Source organism: Sinohyriopsis cumingii, chromosome 12 (genome assembly GCF_028554795.1).
Source record: "Sinohyriopsis cumingii isolate HCF-2022 chromosome 12, ASM2855479v2, whole genome shotgun sequence".
Lineage (NCBI taxonomy): Eukaryota > Metazoa > Mollusca > Bivalvia > Unionida > Unionidae > Sinohyriopsis > Sinohyriopsis cumingii.
The window spans coordinates 72,340,729-72,359,013 of record NC_142972.1 but is presented as its reverse complement, the minus strand read 5'-3'; positions in this window follow the sequence as shown (position 1 = coordinate 72,359,013).

Here is an 18,285-nt window from a genome sequence, read left to right as displayed (position 1 = left end):
CTGCGTTTTCGTCACAAATGTTCGAAGACTGCTATTTTCAAAACTTTTGCATGATATGGGTAAATCATTGTTTTTTTCCTGACCACTGGCTAATCGATACGTCCAATGGCAAAACCGATACATTATGTTATCATAGGCTGCCAGGAGACGAGTCAGCTAGCTAATTATTTTTTGCCGTTTGAGTTGATTCTTAACATTTAGTCACAAATTTGTAACCAGTGGCCCAAGCACATTTGGTATTGGTAATTGAAGACCAAAACATGGTCACAAGCACACTATTAAAATGTTACAGTCTTTGATGATTTCATATTCGGTAAAGGTGGTGAACATCAGCAACGCAGTCCAGACTGCATAACTATTCGGTGAATCCAAAATTTTGCAAATGTATTTCTTACAAACAATAGGATATCAATGAATCATGGACTTAAGATATTAAAAAAGCCACACTTGTGGTGCATCATTCCCAGATTGACACTGTAGTCAGTCATAATTGTTAATACAGAAAACTAACTTAGCGAGATTAAAACATATATTATGCAGATTATAACTATTGTATCTACAAACCACTAAACAAAGAATGACACTTTAAAATATATCGGAGAGGTGGAGAGTTTTGAAAACAAATGGATAAATTATAGTTTACTCGTCTCTCATAAAAGCTTTAGAGGATAATAACAGTTTAGGAAACTTTCAATAAAATCAGATTCTTTATAGTTGGAGGTAGGGAGTTAATTGTTTAGTGTTTAAATTAGACATTATAAAATGTAAAATAGTGTGATATACGTGAATAAATTTGATTGTATCGCTATGCTTTTAGGATAACCTGCATACAAGAAAAACTATATGACATGGCAACAGTACAGGTTAATTACAAGTAGCCCCTAACCCTTATACACGAATACAACAATGGAGATATAAAGAGGGTAAGAGACAAAAGATGATGATTTGCAAATACAGACAATAGAGAGAGTAAATGATAGGACAATAATAATTATGATGACGAGTTACAAATAAAATTACATAATATCTAATAACTATACTCCATAGAACATGTACTCTGAGCATGAATAATGAACACAGTTTAAGGAACGCAAACGCAGGGCGGGGCATGCAAGTCTGGAATAACATCGAGAGTTTAGAAAGAAATCAAAACCAAAACAAAGCAAACTGTATCACTCCTTAATAGATCTAACAACATAAATGGTGTTTGTTTAAATACGCTTAAACAATCTCTGGCTTTCATTTGTTGTTATTCTATAATTCGTGAAGAGCTTTTAGCGAGTTTTACATGTTCCATACATAGAACCGAAGCACAGCAGAATCAAATGGACATACGCTTAACCTAACTGCATTATTTGGTTCTCAATCTAAAGGTAACTTCAAAACTTTTAAGATATACTAATGGAAACGAGAAATTATTGCACGTATCATTTTTAATATATTTTATTCTTTCCATTTTAATTTGTTGCCCCATTTTTATAAGTTCCTTTTGTAATGGTAGCATCAACACTTACATATAAATTATGAAACTATTAGAAGTATAAACAAGATTCAGTATTGTTGATTGTATAGTAATAAATAGGCTCCAGAAGGTGGGTCATTGATAACTGACACAAACAGAGCCAATAAATAAAAAGAATACTACGCAGTTATTAAACTGGCTCATTTAGACCAATCGGATTCAAAGAAATGTATGCGTTTGCGTTGTGACATGTAAAATATATTAAAGCGCAAACATTGTATGTAAAATGCACTAATTACGTGATATATATATATATATATATATATATATATATATATATATATATATATATATATATATTGTAATAGCACAATAATTGTATATTGCATGGCAAACCTGGACGATAATGTTAACTTATACAACCAGTTCATTTACCACAAATGACGTACAATGGTTCAGCTTGTAGTAATATGATAATAGCGATGTGAAATTTTGGTCACTGATTTAGATCGATGAATTTTACAAGCCTCATTACATTTCCCCCATACTCGCTTCACTCGTGAGAGGTAGTCGTGTTGGTAATAGACCTTTAACTGGATTAGTATCAAAAGAAACTGATAACATTATCCCACTAATGGTTCTATATCCCTAAACGTAGGATTTAGGCACACGAGTGTATCCCGTTAGAGCTCCACAAGTGAAGTTTTCATCAGTTGTCTCAAAATATTGATACACAGGTAAATATATTAGAAGACCGATCAATCTCCAATGGCAAACATTTGCTCGATTTTCATTGCTGTAAATCAGCTACATGTTTCTGAGCTCTGACTCCCCTGTTTCCATTTCCACCAGTACAATCTCAAACTCAGTCATGCAAATTGTGAAGTCTTCATTTGCTACCGAACACAATTTATTAATTGTTTTGAGAGTATATTGTATATTTGAAAAAATACTGAGTGCAATCGTAACAAAAATGTTTTACCAGCTACACCATTTACTACAGATATGCCTCCAGCTACCAGTCTGACGAGTGTTCATACGATAGATGCTATAGTGACAATTCTAGAAGCACAAAACTCAACGATTGTCATGTCGGTGATTTCGTAAATAGCATCAGTTCAATAATCAGGAAATTCAATAAGCTCGTACGAATCATTTTATAGTAGATTTAGAGGTGATACCATGTTCCTATGCTAGTCCAGAGAAGTCAATTATAACTCTACATGCTAACTTTACGTTTCGCTCAAAAAATATATTGCGTACATCCAATTATAGGATTGAGGAGAATCACAAACGAAAACATAATATATATTCATGAAGTTGTACTCGATGCAGTGCAAAGCCAACATTACAATTTGAGTTTGTACTTCGCACAGGGAACCTCGAACATCGTATCGTCATACAGGCACTATGTGCATCTTTATGCTGGAATACGAGCTATTTTGCAATTTGTTTGTTTCTGTCCTTGTGTAATGTCATATACGGGACATGTCAACATTAGCGAGAATTGCTTTAATTTAATTTCCATCGATGAAATAAAATGCGTTGCCAACAATGTCATGATTGTATACAAATCCAATCTTAGTGTCGTCTGGATATGGGCTTTTCGTGGCCTGTAAACGTTTTCACGTGATTTCCAATACGTCTCATACGGAAGAAAACACTTAGAATTGGCGTGCAATTGTATTGATATCATTAATAGTCTGAAATCTCTAGACGCGTGTAAATAATACTGGACATCCTCTGTGTGTTCTAGTGCGCATCTTTGAATGTCGTCATCATTTTCTTCAATAAATATTGGTTTAGACTTCTACTATTTCCAGTAAACAACTGTAAGACACTTCACATTACCAGATTTACAATCGTCGAATCAACTATACCTTGTTGAGCGGCTTCAATAATATTTCTACCGACCGGAGCTGTTATTTTAGCTTTTGATGAAACTGTAACTGTTTTTGGTGGTGATCATATCGCTAATCGTCTTAATTTATCTCGATACGATCGAACAATAAATCTGTCAACCGATCCGCAGCACACCTCTCATGGTATCAGTGAATTGATTTGCAACTTGTTTAAAGATTGGTGCTGAGCGAGAAGACTAGGCCGCCAGAATCATTGTCAATATCACCAAGATCATACACTCTTGTCATTCAAAGAATTTTTCTCAAATTGACAACACGCACGAGTATCACACCTCTCAGGATGAACAGAATTGGAACGAAATTGTTACGTCGAAAATTGCTGGTTTTGAAAATAGCTTCTGGAAAGTTCAAGTGTCTAATGAATCAGATTGTTTTAAAGATTATCTTCGATACATGAATCCTTGCGACCTTACTCTATACGGCAGTCCGCTAAAATAAGACAAGACAGTAAGGAATCTAGAATATGGACTGTTGATACTGAAGCACAAGTCGATATTCGTATTCGATGTGGTTATTCGTCATATTTGTGTTGCATGTTCTTATATGTCGAGTTTCCGGAACTTTCTGGTATGTCCTAAATTATACTTTTACACTGAGTCTACATGTTGCGTTATTGAACGTAGAAGATCAGCTTCAACTGCAATACTTTCTAGGTATAGATTACTAAAGCGTGCATTTGAAAAAGGAAAACAAAATCTCAGACTGATTTGTCCAGCATGCGGCATACTCTGTCATGCAGTGTGAAGCTCGACAAAAAGCGGTTTTGTTACTTGCAACTTCCGCAGATTACGTACAGTTTAATGATGTATAACATGTACTAATTTTGAGTATAATATATTATTTTATAGCAAAGGCTATCTGTATTATGATATTCATACTATATATATCCTTACAATTTTGTGTGCATAAAATTAGTGCCGTCGCGTCAAAGGCCTATTATTGACTTTCTCTACATGAGGCCAGACTGCATAGTGTGACTACTTATTTCATTATTTGTATATATATATATATATATATATATATATATATATATATATATATATATATATATATATATATATATATATATATATATATATAACGATTTACGCTTGCGGAAGGACATTTATGGCAGGTGTGATTGGGTCTACAATTTCCCGCTGTCAAGGGGCAATATATTTAAAAATTTCAATCACCTGTTCTGCCCAGCCAATCTCAGTGTTTCCGCACCGGCTGTACGCGGAGGGATTCTCTTTGATAGGGACTTTGGCGTCAATTGAGTAAATTTCCTTCCTGGTGTGCAGACGTATTTTGTTTTTTGGTAGAAATGTTTCCCACCTCCACCCCATCATACCTTTCTGTATATAATTGTTATATGCAGTCTTGTTGTTAATGTTATGTTTGTTTATTGTTGTTTATTCCGCAAATAATTTCTTGCAAGGTTATATGGCTTCTACAGGCTCGTTTTGTTTATAATGTCGCTCGTCTCAGTGTTTCATTTGTTAGCATCGTTACTTGATATATTTTGTTCGAATTATATTGATGCAAATACATAGTTTAGGTTGAGTCTGCTCAGTATATAACAATCATGTTTAAGGTGGTTGCAGCCTCAAAACATTTCTATATTATACGCTATGTCTCATTTTTCAATTTCTTAGCACGTTTACTCTTAGACTTTGTCCAGATAGTTAGGTTATGCTGTAAATACATATCAAATTGTTGGTTCACTAACATCATGTATGTTCAATACAAAGTCACGAAAGTGGCCAGATTCAACCACAACGCTTGTCTTTGTTTTAATTATGTACCCATATACTTTGACTTTGTAATATTTGCACAACTGACCTAGGGAATTCTGTGTTTTCACTCTCCTATCTTCCTCTCGACTCTTTTTGATGTCGGAAAGAGTAGGCTGGTGTATGCACATCTAACCTTACACTCGCATCAAACAAGTTAGTAATTCAGAACCCTGTGGCTTCATTCGCTTTCTTTCTGACAATAACTTGCACCCCTCTTCTACGTGTGCAAGAACACGTCATATATATATATATATATATATATATATATATATATATATATATATATATATATATATATATATATATATATATATATGTTATGCTAGAGAAAATAGAACCGCTTTCAAAGCATTATGATGCCTTTAACAGTTATTCGCAAAAGTTCACAAAATGAGTGTGGCCTAGTGTTTCCTGTGATTGATACTATAATGGTGTGATGTGCCCATGGCGTCATTTGGTGAACAAGTTATATGTATATCCAATGGCTGCTCCAGCAGTATTTTGGGTGGTTTTCAAGTCACTGGAAAAGCAAGAGCGTGTTATAAGTGAGGGTGTACATTTGTTTTCTTTTGATGCTGTAGGAAGGTTTAAGTGCATATGCTTGGCAAAGTGTCTATTCTCACCGAAACTGTTACCTTTTTTTGTTGGTATTATTTGAACAATTTCCATGTTTATATTGGTTTTGTAGTCTATGGACTTGTTTCCAAACTCTCCGTAGCTCTCGACACTTTATTTCGGGATAGTAATGTCGACTGAAACATCAGATCGAATCTCTAGTATATAGCTCTACATTGTATTGCTTCTCCATCCGTAAAAGCCTCCATCACACCCATTCGACACTACATACTGAGGGATTGTCATGAAGCTTGGGTCGATAGGCTATGTGGTTTTATCTGGAAGTCATTTTTCATAAGATGACACTGCATACTGAATAAAAGGTCGTATCTATCTTCAAATGTTCAGATATGTAAGGTTTTGAGTTATACTTCGTTTCTCATGCAACGTTGAAAACACTACTCTCTATATCATGCCAAACGAAGTTTCTCAGGGACACACGCGAGCAGCCAACCCGAGCTGGTCTGGGCGGGTATAGAACCCGCGCCCTTGGAGTACGAATCCAAAGTTTAAACATCAGCTATGTAAGAAGAAAGTAAGATATTAAGACTAAAACGTTTACTTGTACGCAGCGAAAATGACTTTTAGACAGATCTACAATATATTCATTTTAGTACACACACAAAAAATGTTCAGAAGCACAGTTGTTTTAATAATGTGTATTATATGTGTATCGTGTGTATTATTACTTATGTGTATATATTGTAAAGGCCATTTTAAACATATTGTATAGTTTCAAGTATTTCTTGTACCTTTACTTGCAGCAAAGCACGTTATTGTGGCATTTGACCTTGGAGAGTGTAAAATAAATCTTGTTGACGAGTATGATGGGATTTGAGTTTAGATGATGGGTTTCCCCATAAACAAATCTCTTAGACACATGACGATAAAGCATTGAGGTTTTCCGATGAGGAAAATCGGTTGTTGACATATTAGCATGCTATTCATAATGCTTACCTGGTTTGTGTGAATGCACCCATTTATGTTCTGGTGTACAATTGATATATTTCTCATCTATAATAACTTATGTAACATTTGTACTCGCATGATTATTTATGCAGTCGTTCTCAATAGTACCTGTCAGATTTTCAGTGTCATCATTAGATCTCTTATCGTAAACAATATTCACTAGTTCTCATATTATTTCACAACTGTGCAGCGTATACTTTACATAACTCAAAAATAAAAATCACATCACATCACATCACTTTACATAACTCAGTTCTAATAGCCTTCTGCTTTGAGAGATAACGCATTCTTGTTGGTTCTTCTCCAATTCTGCTACCTTTCGCCACAAAATGTGTAATGGTGTTTTTCCTCAAAACTGTTGTCTGAACTGGGATTACAACAAGGCAGATTAACAAAGATATCATCCTTATTATATCGTTACTCTTCGTCGTAACCTTGTTGGGACTTCATTCACAATGAAAATGTGAACCATCTACGACACAGTTAAGGTGTAAAGATATGTCAACTTGGTTCCAGTATCACGATCGATGATACATATAGTTAGTAAATGGCAGCGACAGTCATATATCTATATATAAGCACAGATAACATTAACTTTGTAGTTTCCATGTTATTTGTCCTTTAGCGAGAATCCTTATAATGGGTTTACTTTAAGACAACCTAAAATTAAAATGCTATGGTCCCTCTGTATTACAAATCCTAACGGATCCGGAAATTGCACCGCGCCCTATCTAGATCCTTACCTAAAAATGACGAGACACATGATTTTGGATATTTATAAATTAAAGTACACATTAGATATTCAGAACCAGTTAGGTCACCATGTAGTTCCCGAAAGAAGCAATCTCATCCAAGGCGGGGACTTTTAAAACTCCTGAGCGAAACCAGCCCAAGTGTCCCGTCCCGTAGTACTTCGTTAGTAATCATTACTGTCATGATCAACTTCGCCTATACCTGAGTATGACGTGGAAGAGAATGCTACCTTTGTAATCTTCTTTTTGCAGATATGACATATATTGTTTACCATGTAGTTGGCCGGAGAAGCAGTCCCATCCAAAGTACTGACTGTTAAGAATCCTAAACGAAACCAGCCTAAGAAAAGCTCCAACCTAACCCATCCCCCACCCGGTCCCGTCGTAGTTCTTTGGTAAGATCTTCATCATCTTCATGATCAACGTCCTCTATACGTGAGTATGAAGTGGAAGAGACTGTTTTTCTAGTAATCTCCTTTTCGCAAATACGAGATATATGAGTAGAATTATAATCCTTTTAAGCTTTATCAGTGAGTATCATTTTGGCGGAGTTTCTTGGTCTTAGTTTCGTATAAAAAAGTTTCAGAATGTTATTGTAAATGTTCGTAAAATTTTGTTACACAGTCTGTAAACTACAAGCTCTTCTTCCTTGTGAGCATGGTTAATATATTTTATCTAAATGCAAAGTACTGATGGCGTGTATTTTGATGTTTTTATTTTCCATGTATGAGCTCTGGTTGCAGTTCCTTATCGGCTCAATAATACTTTCAGAATCACAATATAATACAAACTGCGCTATTAGATGTTTTTGGTAGTGCATTTTTTATTTTATTTTCTTATATTTAGAGACAGATTCGTTTGCAGGCATTATGTATATTTTGTCAGGTGTTTGTTGCGTAATATGTTGTGTTCTTCTAAGTTTAGGTCAGACTTTTTTAAACAAATAGGTAAAGATGATACCCTTTTTGAACAATTAGTTATTCTACAATAATGATAGTTACATTTTCAAATATATTAATAACATAACAGCCCATAATTTACATCATTCTTAATTGCATTATACATTTCTGCAAAGTATTAAAGATATATTAAAATACATGTGCGTGTGTGTGAGAGAGATGAGTAAATATGGTATTTTTCAACTACTCGCTATCTATACCAGATTCCATATTGTAAAATTTATATCTCTTTAACTGGACAGTTCAAATGGCACAAATAAGCCAAGAAACGCATGTATGCTGTCATGCGACAAATTCTTCTTAAACAAACAAGTACAAATTATAGATAAGAAAGACTGAACTAGATTAACTTCAACACACTAGGGTATGTATGTATGTATGTCTGTACCTGTGAAGTGCCAAATTTCTGTCGATCTAACAAGAATACATTAGTTGAGACCTGAGAACCATTAATTAGATTTATGGAGACAAGCGCGTATCATATCGCCATACTACCGTGTACGGTAATGGCCTTTAGAGGGAGAATTTTGTTCCTAATTAAGCATTTGTTTATACAGCAGCCAGGCGGACTATTAGGGACAAGGAAAACTTCATTTTTCATGGTAAAGCTGTCGCAGGTGAGAAATCGCAGAAACTCTGTTACTCAAACTACCAGATCAAGCTGACCCTGACTTTGGCGCCTCTGGAAAAAGGCGGCAGAGATATTTGATTCTGATTGGTTACGTTAAATAAGGGGCGTGTTTCCCACACAAAATTTTCTAGGTTTTAAAAATTGCCACATCGGAAATTTTAATCAGTCTAAGCTTTTCTACGAGAGAAATCAGAGTAGGCACCGGGGGATTTGCAAGATATTCCTCATAAAAAAACTGTTTTTCAAAGGGGACTATTGTCGAAAGGAACCACGAACTAATTTGCCGATTAGAGGGAGGAACGTTGAAAGCAAATGTAGTGTGACAATTCCATGTAATTTGTTGATGCCATATATAATGCTTTGCTGAGGTTATTTACTTGTAGTTGCATGAATCATTTTCCTATATTCGTGTAATAATATGCTTTATGAAGTATAACTGTGTTGCGTTTATGCATAGGAAGTCGTACATTAATCTTCTTTAGATAAGTTTGACGAATTGTTTGAATTTGTCGTCTTGTTTACATAAAAATCATGTTCTAAGAATTTAATAAATTACATTAGTTAATATGATTACGAGAATCCGTGTGACTTCGCTGAATTTAGAAGATTCCACGTATGATTAAGAATAAGTGTGTATTGACTGAAATGATTTAGTAATTGATTGATGTGATGTATCCTATTTATTCGCTGTGTAAATTGAGACTGGCTCAGAACCCCAGGCCTCGCATATGTGTCAATGTGTAAGGTCAAGGCGTAACGAATTAGCCATTTGACTAACTAGGGTCATTATAGAACATGTGGAGACGATTGATAGCCTTAGTATCAGTCGCGCACTGATATTAAAATATGATAACGAGGGAGAATAATGAAGAATTAACTGTTTCATAAATAACGGGAAATTTAGGTTGTCTCTATTTATATTTATTTAAAAGGGAGAAAATAGCTCCTGAGACGTATAATCCTGAGACGTATAGTGAGAAGTATAGAGAGAAGTACAGTGAGACGTATAATCCTGTGACGCAATCCTGCGACGTATTAATTTCTGAAACGTATTCTGAGAGTATCCTGAGACGGATGGTGGAAAGTATCATCCTGAGATCCAAGCGTCTGAACAGCTACAGTGGCAGCAGAACAACTGAGGACGAACAGGTTATGCAATCGTGCAAGACGTTGACTTCGATTGTTCACTCGATCCTATAATGAACTAAATCTATCAGTAAACAGATCGGCTATTTTATTTAAATCTATTTGCGTTTTCTTTGTATTTCGGTGATAGTTTAAATTTCTAAAAGCAGAGTATATTCCTGATGTAATGAATTTCACAGTGTTTTTATGTAATTGATTAAATTGTTTGTTTACATGTACGGGGACTCGTGTTGGTTTGTTCTATATACATGCTCAGATCTCTATTTCACCTATAAGTTTCACCATTTATATTTATATTTACTCAAACCGGGCAATAACATCGAGGGCGGTCAACCCCTAGATAACGAAAACCAAATTTGGCGGGACACCCACCAGGGACAATTCTCTCCCCCACCCATTACAGTACCTAAGTTTGTATGTATGTATGTACGTACGTTTGTATGTTTGACATCTAAAAACATCCGACTAAACAACATATGATAGCTGAATCATGGTATAAAATTATACATGTGAGGATTCTTGTCCATAACGGATTACCCATAATTCTACGTAAGAAGAGAACTCATACTCTGTAATACACTCTTCCTGAATCATTTTTCCGAACTCCTCCATTATCAACTATCTGGAGTGAAAGAAGAACAGCCAATGAATTCTGATTAAATTAGCAGGAGGTAACACTGATATTCGGCATTGTTCAACTAAAGCCTATCATATATCACCTCTAAAAGACAGAACTTTGCGTACAAGTCGGCTTACATAACCAAATGGCAACGCATTGCTGCAAAGAGCTCTTCGAGATTACTAACAAGCTAATGTCAAGGAACAAATCAACACCACTTCCAACTACCTTCGCTCAAGTGGTCCTTCCGGACATGTTTGCAAATTTCTTCCGTGACAAAGTACAAACCATTAGAGATACGCTTGACACCACAATTTCAATTGACTTGTCGTTACCATACAGTTGGGATACAGAATTTGAGCGGCAACCATTAGCAGCATTTGAACCTGTCTCTATGGATTTTGTACGTACAATCCTGATGAAGAGTGCACCAAACTCATGTGAACTTGATCCAATTCCAACATCACTGCTGCTTGAGTCCTTAGATCCAGTATTGCCTTCATTAACTGATGTTATTAATACATCTCTCTCTCATCCGGGGAATTCCCATTATTTTTCAAAACTGCCATTGTAAAGCCTCTGCTGGAAAAACCAACACTAGACCATAAGGATTTAAAGAACTACCGCCCAGTTTCTAATCTCCCATTCATATAAAAAAATCTTAGAAAAGGTTATTCTATCCCAGCTTGTATCTTATCTAAATTCAAACAGTCTTTTTAGCAATGTAAAATCTGCATATCGCCCTTACCACAGTGCTGAAACTACTCTTCTAAAAGTAGGTAATGACATTCTCTCTGCGTTGAATAGCGGAAAGATTACAGTCCTTGATTTGTCTGCAGCATTTGACACAATAGACCAGGATATATTACTTCATCGTCTCCAGCATGTATTTGGCATTCATGATACAGCCTTACTGTGGTTCAAGTCCTACTTGGTCAACAGGACACAGACTGTATTTGCAAATGGAATACACTCCAGCCCAGTTGATCTATGTTGTGGTGTTCCACAAGGGTCTGTTCTTGGACCTTTTCTTTTCATTCTGTACACTCAGCCACTCTCAAGTGTCATAAATCATCATCCAGTGTCTCACCAATTGTACGCTGATGACACCCAAATATACAAATCTAGCCACCCAACTGAAGTTGATGCTACCATCCAAGGTGTAGAAAGGTGGATTTCTGATGTGAAATCATGGATGGCATGTAACAAGCTGCAAATGAATGATGATAAAACTGAGGCCATTCTGATCACAACACAAAGACTTTCTCATTCACATCCTTTACCTTAAACAATAAATATCAGCAACGCCAACATTAGATTCACACAACCAGTACGAAACCTATGTCTTACTCTGGACAGTACTCTCACATTGCACCAACATGTCATGAACATATGCAAAGCTGCATATCTTGAGCTGAGACGCATCAGTTCATTTCGCAAATATCTTTCAGTTGATGCCACTAAAACACTTGTGTGTTCATTAGTACTTTCAAGAATGGACTATTGTAACTCAATTATGTCTGGTTCATCTCAATATCTACTCCTGAAACTTCAAAAAATTCAAAACACAGCTGCTCGGATCATATTTAGAGTACCACGATCAGAGCACACCTCCCCGCTGCTCTGTACCCTACACTGGCTATCCATTCGATCCAGAATCAAACACAAAATTTGTTCTCTGTGCTACGTTTCACTGTCGGACTCTAGTCTCCAACATACCTATCCGATCTCACCCATGTGTACACAGCAGCAAGACACTTATGCTCCTCCTCTGACAATCGTATACTCATTATTCCCACTATGAAAACAAAGTCATATGGACAGCATTCTTTTGCATACCAAGGCCCAGGAATGAATTGCCCACTGAACTTAGACACAAAGACACATAGATCACATTCAAGAGTGCTCTCAAAACGCACTTATTTCGACTACAAGAACAGGCTTAAAGATCTAATAATGTTTCCTACCTGAAATATTCTCAGCATCTTTTTTTATTTTTTAAAGTTTTTTCTAATTTTATGGTGTTTGTTTTTGTAATAATATTATTATATTTTTTTTATCTTATAGGTGTTGTTTAATGTTGTAAAGCGCTTAGAGCTTCTAAAGATTAGGCGCTATACAAAGTCCTAATTATTATTATTTTCTACACAATTGCTGCAGAGTTCTGGCTTGAACTAACTGCCCGTATGAAGGTCAAACATACACACAGATACAAACATACGTACGTATTCATAAAATATTAATGCCCTAGCACTACCCCATTCATAATTAGAAACTGTTATATTCACCAAGACAACACCCACACATGTTGCGTGTTCCTGAGGGAGAAACTGACTTCTACTGAATCAAGGTCAACAAGACTCGAAATGACCTGCACTTACTAGGAGAGTGGTGTTGTACTCGTCAGGTCACGCTCACGAACGAGGTTATTTGGCCGCCAAGCAGCCAACAGAGCACGGTAAACGGACTTTAATGCAATATGTAATTTTTCAACTGAAAATGTTGATCACATTAACTTACTTTTGGTTGAAGTAAGCTAGACTCAGAAATCTGCACTTATTTTCTTCGTCTAAGGCCCTGCATCCAGAAGTCATGTAGAAAGTGATCTTAATGTAAAACTGTATCAAAGTGAACTGATAAATAAAGGTAAAACTATATGACCTTCCCAAACATGGTGGGATATTAAAACACGACACCTCTGTCCTAGATGTATAACGCGTGATGAACAAAGCATACACAACACATTACCATCAGTAGATTTGTCTACCAGATTTATCAGATAAAAATATATTTGGTTTGTAATTGCAAACTTTAAACAAGTATACACATGGTCAGGTCGACAAGCGGACAAACCGACAAATGGCAAACGTGATAGCTAGGTTCCTGCATCTATTTATGTGCAGCACTAAAAAGATCAGTCCGGTACACTGAGAATGTGCGGTTTGCTGTTGATTTATTGTTGTACTGCTATTGAATCAGTCTGAAAGTTACTTATTTGCAAAAGCCTAGCACTCAACCTTTTGGAATAATCTTCAATAAATGAGAATGTATCTGAATAAAAATATACCCAGGCAAATTCTTAAAAGTACATACTGGTAATGGCTTCTGGCCAAACTGTTACATAGCTACATCGGGTATTGATGGAACTGAATTGTAATTTCAACAAATTGAAACTAATACACGTGCCGTACGCTGTGACAAACGATCTCCGAACGTGTTGTTTATAGAAAAACGCCACAATAAATACCATTTCAAGAGTAAAATAAATTTCAAAATAATAAGAACGCATTCAGACACAGCCTCCGGCTTCATTATTGCCATGACAATTAGGACAAAGAGTTAATGAAACACGTGCTTGAATAATTAAAAAAATAAAAAGCGTTAGATGACCTAGATTGGAGACATAACTCGAAAGCTTTAACACTGACATTTAATACAATATTTATAAAATCAATTTTGAATATGTATTGTACCTCGTACAACTAATGACTTTATACGATCGTGAACCGCATAACTGATGAGCGACAAAGAGAGAGAGAGAGAGAGAGAGAGAATCATACCATGTTGCAATTCGTTTTGTCTTTTATATGTATTTTCATTTCTTGTTTTCCTATTCGAGTTCAATGTGATTTACTATGTAACAGTTTATATATATATATATATATATATATATATATATATATATATATATATATATATATATATATATATATATATCCGTCAAACGGTACTTGGATATGATGATTGCAGATGATTGCAGAGGCCCTCGAATTTCTCAAGCAAACACTTTCATATTCGCTTTGTAATTCCGACATATTGTACGCGGAGGGTACCTGTAATAAAACGGAAAGTACGTATATCGCATAGTCTTGGTCAGAGAATGAGTTATCTTATGCAAGCCAATCGACACATCTTGTGTCGTCCTGCCGATGCAAGTCACCTCACAGTGATGCTTACCTTCTTCATCAGACTTCGGCGACGAATATTCCAGTGAAAACAAGTAGGCGTGAGGCCTGTGGGACGGATTCCCTGTTGGGGGGCATAGCCCACTGAAGATCCTGTATTGTTAAAGTATCCAGGGTATAACTGTAATCAATAACTGTAAATAAACCGACTCTAGGAAACTCTCCACTTATTTCTTGGTCATGGGGTGGGGGGGGGGGGTGCGGCATCGTTCACTCTCTATCCTACAAACACAAGCGGGTCAGCTAGATGCAGAAAATGAAAACAATATTCCAGTAAGTTTCAATAATCAAAGAAATACTATAAAGTTTCAGAGTTATATTCAGACCACTTTTGAATGAAATAAAAAGAAGATATTCAGTTTCCAAAGCCTGAATCTATAAACAGATGCATTAGTGACAGCACATGCCCAAAACTGACGTAAAAATAACCACGAGTTTGAGGACACGTCAAGATGGACAATATTTACATTCGATGGCAAACTGTTTTCGTACTGAATAGACCTGAGAAAATTATAGTTGGTACGTTTCATCAAAACGCTTTTAAAAAGACAATTTACACAAAAAAATATGTCTTAAGAATCTAACTCCTAAGGAAAGAGAAAGTTTGTAGACCAAGAAAGACCGAGCGCATAACAACACTTTGCCGAACTGATGAGAACAGCTAAGAACCGTGTTTTCTGCGTGTTCAAGGTCGTATTCTCCCACGGGTATTATTTTATATATGTTTAATTCCATTGATTTTTAGCTAATTATTTAAAATTTTATTTTATTATATGTTATTGAAAATTGTTTATTTGATTTGACCTTGTTCAAAATCAAATTCATTTTTTACTTGATACTGGAGCAGTGACTTTTTGTATTTTGCAAACAGCTAATATATGGCAAATAATTGCCTATCAGTATGGATTAACTATTAGGATTATTATCTGAATCAAGGGCATTATGTGAACAACATTTTATCTTCTAATTTTAACTACGATTTTATATTGTAAATATTATGAAACTATTAGAAGGTTATTTACCATTAGGTAAAAATTTTATTTTTAGAAAATGTTAATTTGACCTGAAATCAAGTATAGGACTATATAATCTTGTTTTTCTAGAATGTATTCATTCATGCTTTGAGACCAGAGCAGAATCAATTGTATTTTTGTTGTCTCTAGTGGTTTATTTGAGATGAAATTGTATTTATTTAAATTATTTATTCACTGGAAAAACAAAGTGCCCATAAAAATAACATTCTTGGAAATATAGACTTGAGTTTATAGTGAAATTTCGAATAAAGATATATTCTTCGATGGTATTTTTGCGATCCAGCAAAACACTGTTGGCACATCACCTCCACATGGGCCACAACAGGCACATCAACACTAACAGCGTGGGATTTAATGGTTTCTACTAAAGTTTGTTCAGATCCATAATCATTTGAACTTGTCTCTGTAATTCTAGGATTTTTTGGGATTTAATTTGCAATTCCATAAGTTCCCTTTTTAAAATTTTCTCTTTGTATTCTGGGGAAATAAATGATTTGTTGAATTTTACAAAGCGCGTTGCTTCTCACTTTTAATATTATTTTGCATAAAAATATGTATTCATCAGTGTAAGAAATACTACATGTGCATGAAAATCTGTATTTATCAGTTTCTGAAGATCAGTCTTATTTTGCTCCGTTGTCGAACTAATGTAGACTTTTTTGGTGTGTGCTGTTTCGGATTTCAAGTTTCTTATAATTTTTCAAGCCTGCGATGGCTTATGATATTACGTGTGCCTAATTTAATTCTTAAATTTGTTGAAATTATGCCATTGGTTGCAACCTCAATTTATTTAACGTACGGTTTGAAAATAGTGACATTGTGTCAGTTTGACTCAGGTGATTTTCTAATTGTAAAAATTCACTGGCAGAAATGTTTTTTCAAAAGATAGTCGGATTGACCATTTACTCTTTTACGTTCACTAAGTTATGAACTGAATAAACTTTGCGCAAACTGTATGATCCTACAATCGACAGTACTGATAATTAAATTTTCATCTAGTAAAGACAAAATAACCAAATTTCTATTAAATATTTTAAATAAATCATTCCCGCCTTTGCTAGAAATACATGAATACATGCCGAATAGCGATTTTATCCATAATTTGCATGCATCCAATCAGAAGACAGTGGCCATCTTTCTGCCTCTTTGTCATTAAATCAATCTTTAACCGCTCCGGTGGCTTGGTGGTAAGAGCGTCCACCTTGGATGCGGATTATCGTGCATTCGATTCCCGGCCGAGTCATACCAAAGACTTCCAAAATTGGTACTAACAGCTTCCTCGTTTGGCGCTTAGCATTAAGAGTTAGTGTTAGGACTGGTCGGCCTGGTATCAAAGCTACGTTAAAAATCCAAATCACACACACACAAATCAATCTTTAAGCAAGCTCCGTTGTACCTCAAGTGACCAAAGTGAAATCCCTGCTGGAAAAATAAGCCCATGATTAAACTGCAACATTCATTTATATATTCGTTTAATTACTTTTACTCTCATTTCCCGATGTTGAAATTAGGGAGTGGTTTAGAACGTGTCAGTTCTATTCGCCCTGTTTATGTTTTTACTTCACTTCTGTATCATGGTCCACATATATTAAATTCCTTTTAGAGACACGCTGGCCATTTCTATAAATCACAATACTATCCCGAGTTTCTGATAAAATAAAATTATTTTTGTTTCGATTCACACATGTATAAACGCAAAAATTTCAAAAAGGCATGGCCAATCACATTACTGGATATTGTAAGGAGAGAAAATTAATATTTGTCAAGTTGCTGCCCTATTTATTTGTGCATCGTACTGATAGAATTGTATACCAGTCTAATGCATTTATAATATATGTTAGTGCCTCCAAAGAACTCTATTAAAGTGATAGATTACAATTTTTGATAAAATTCCAAATTGCAGTTATATTCAGTAAAATACAAAATATATTTCTTGTTTTTGTATTTATATTGTCTTCTTCCTAAAAGGGTACACATCACACAAATGAAAAAACATGGCAGAGAAGTGCGGTTGGACTAAAGAAGGAATTGTACACATATCAGGGATCGGAATTGTGTTTCTTATGTTGGAGGGTTTTCTTTCTCATATACTTCCTCTTGCATCTTCCCCCCCCCCCCAAAAAAAAAATAACCCAAAAAAACCCAAGGAGAATCATGTGAAATGTTCCCCATATATATATATATATATATATATATATATATATATATATATATATATATATATGATCCGGCGTACAAACTGACCCAAACTTTATGCCCAGCTTCACATCGTACTATGACTGAAATACTGATACTGACCTGGTCGTAATAACTGGAACCATGTGCATAACTTTTGGCCTTGATTTGTTCATTTACAATTAGATGCACAGAAGTAACGTACCCAGGCGATATCATAATGCTTACGGAGAAGAAATATGTACCCGACAGGGGACA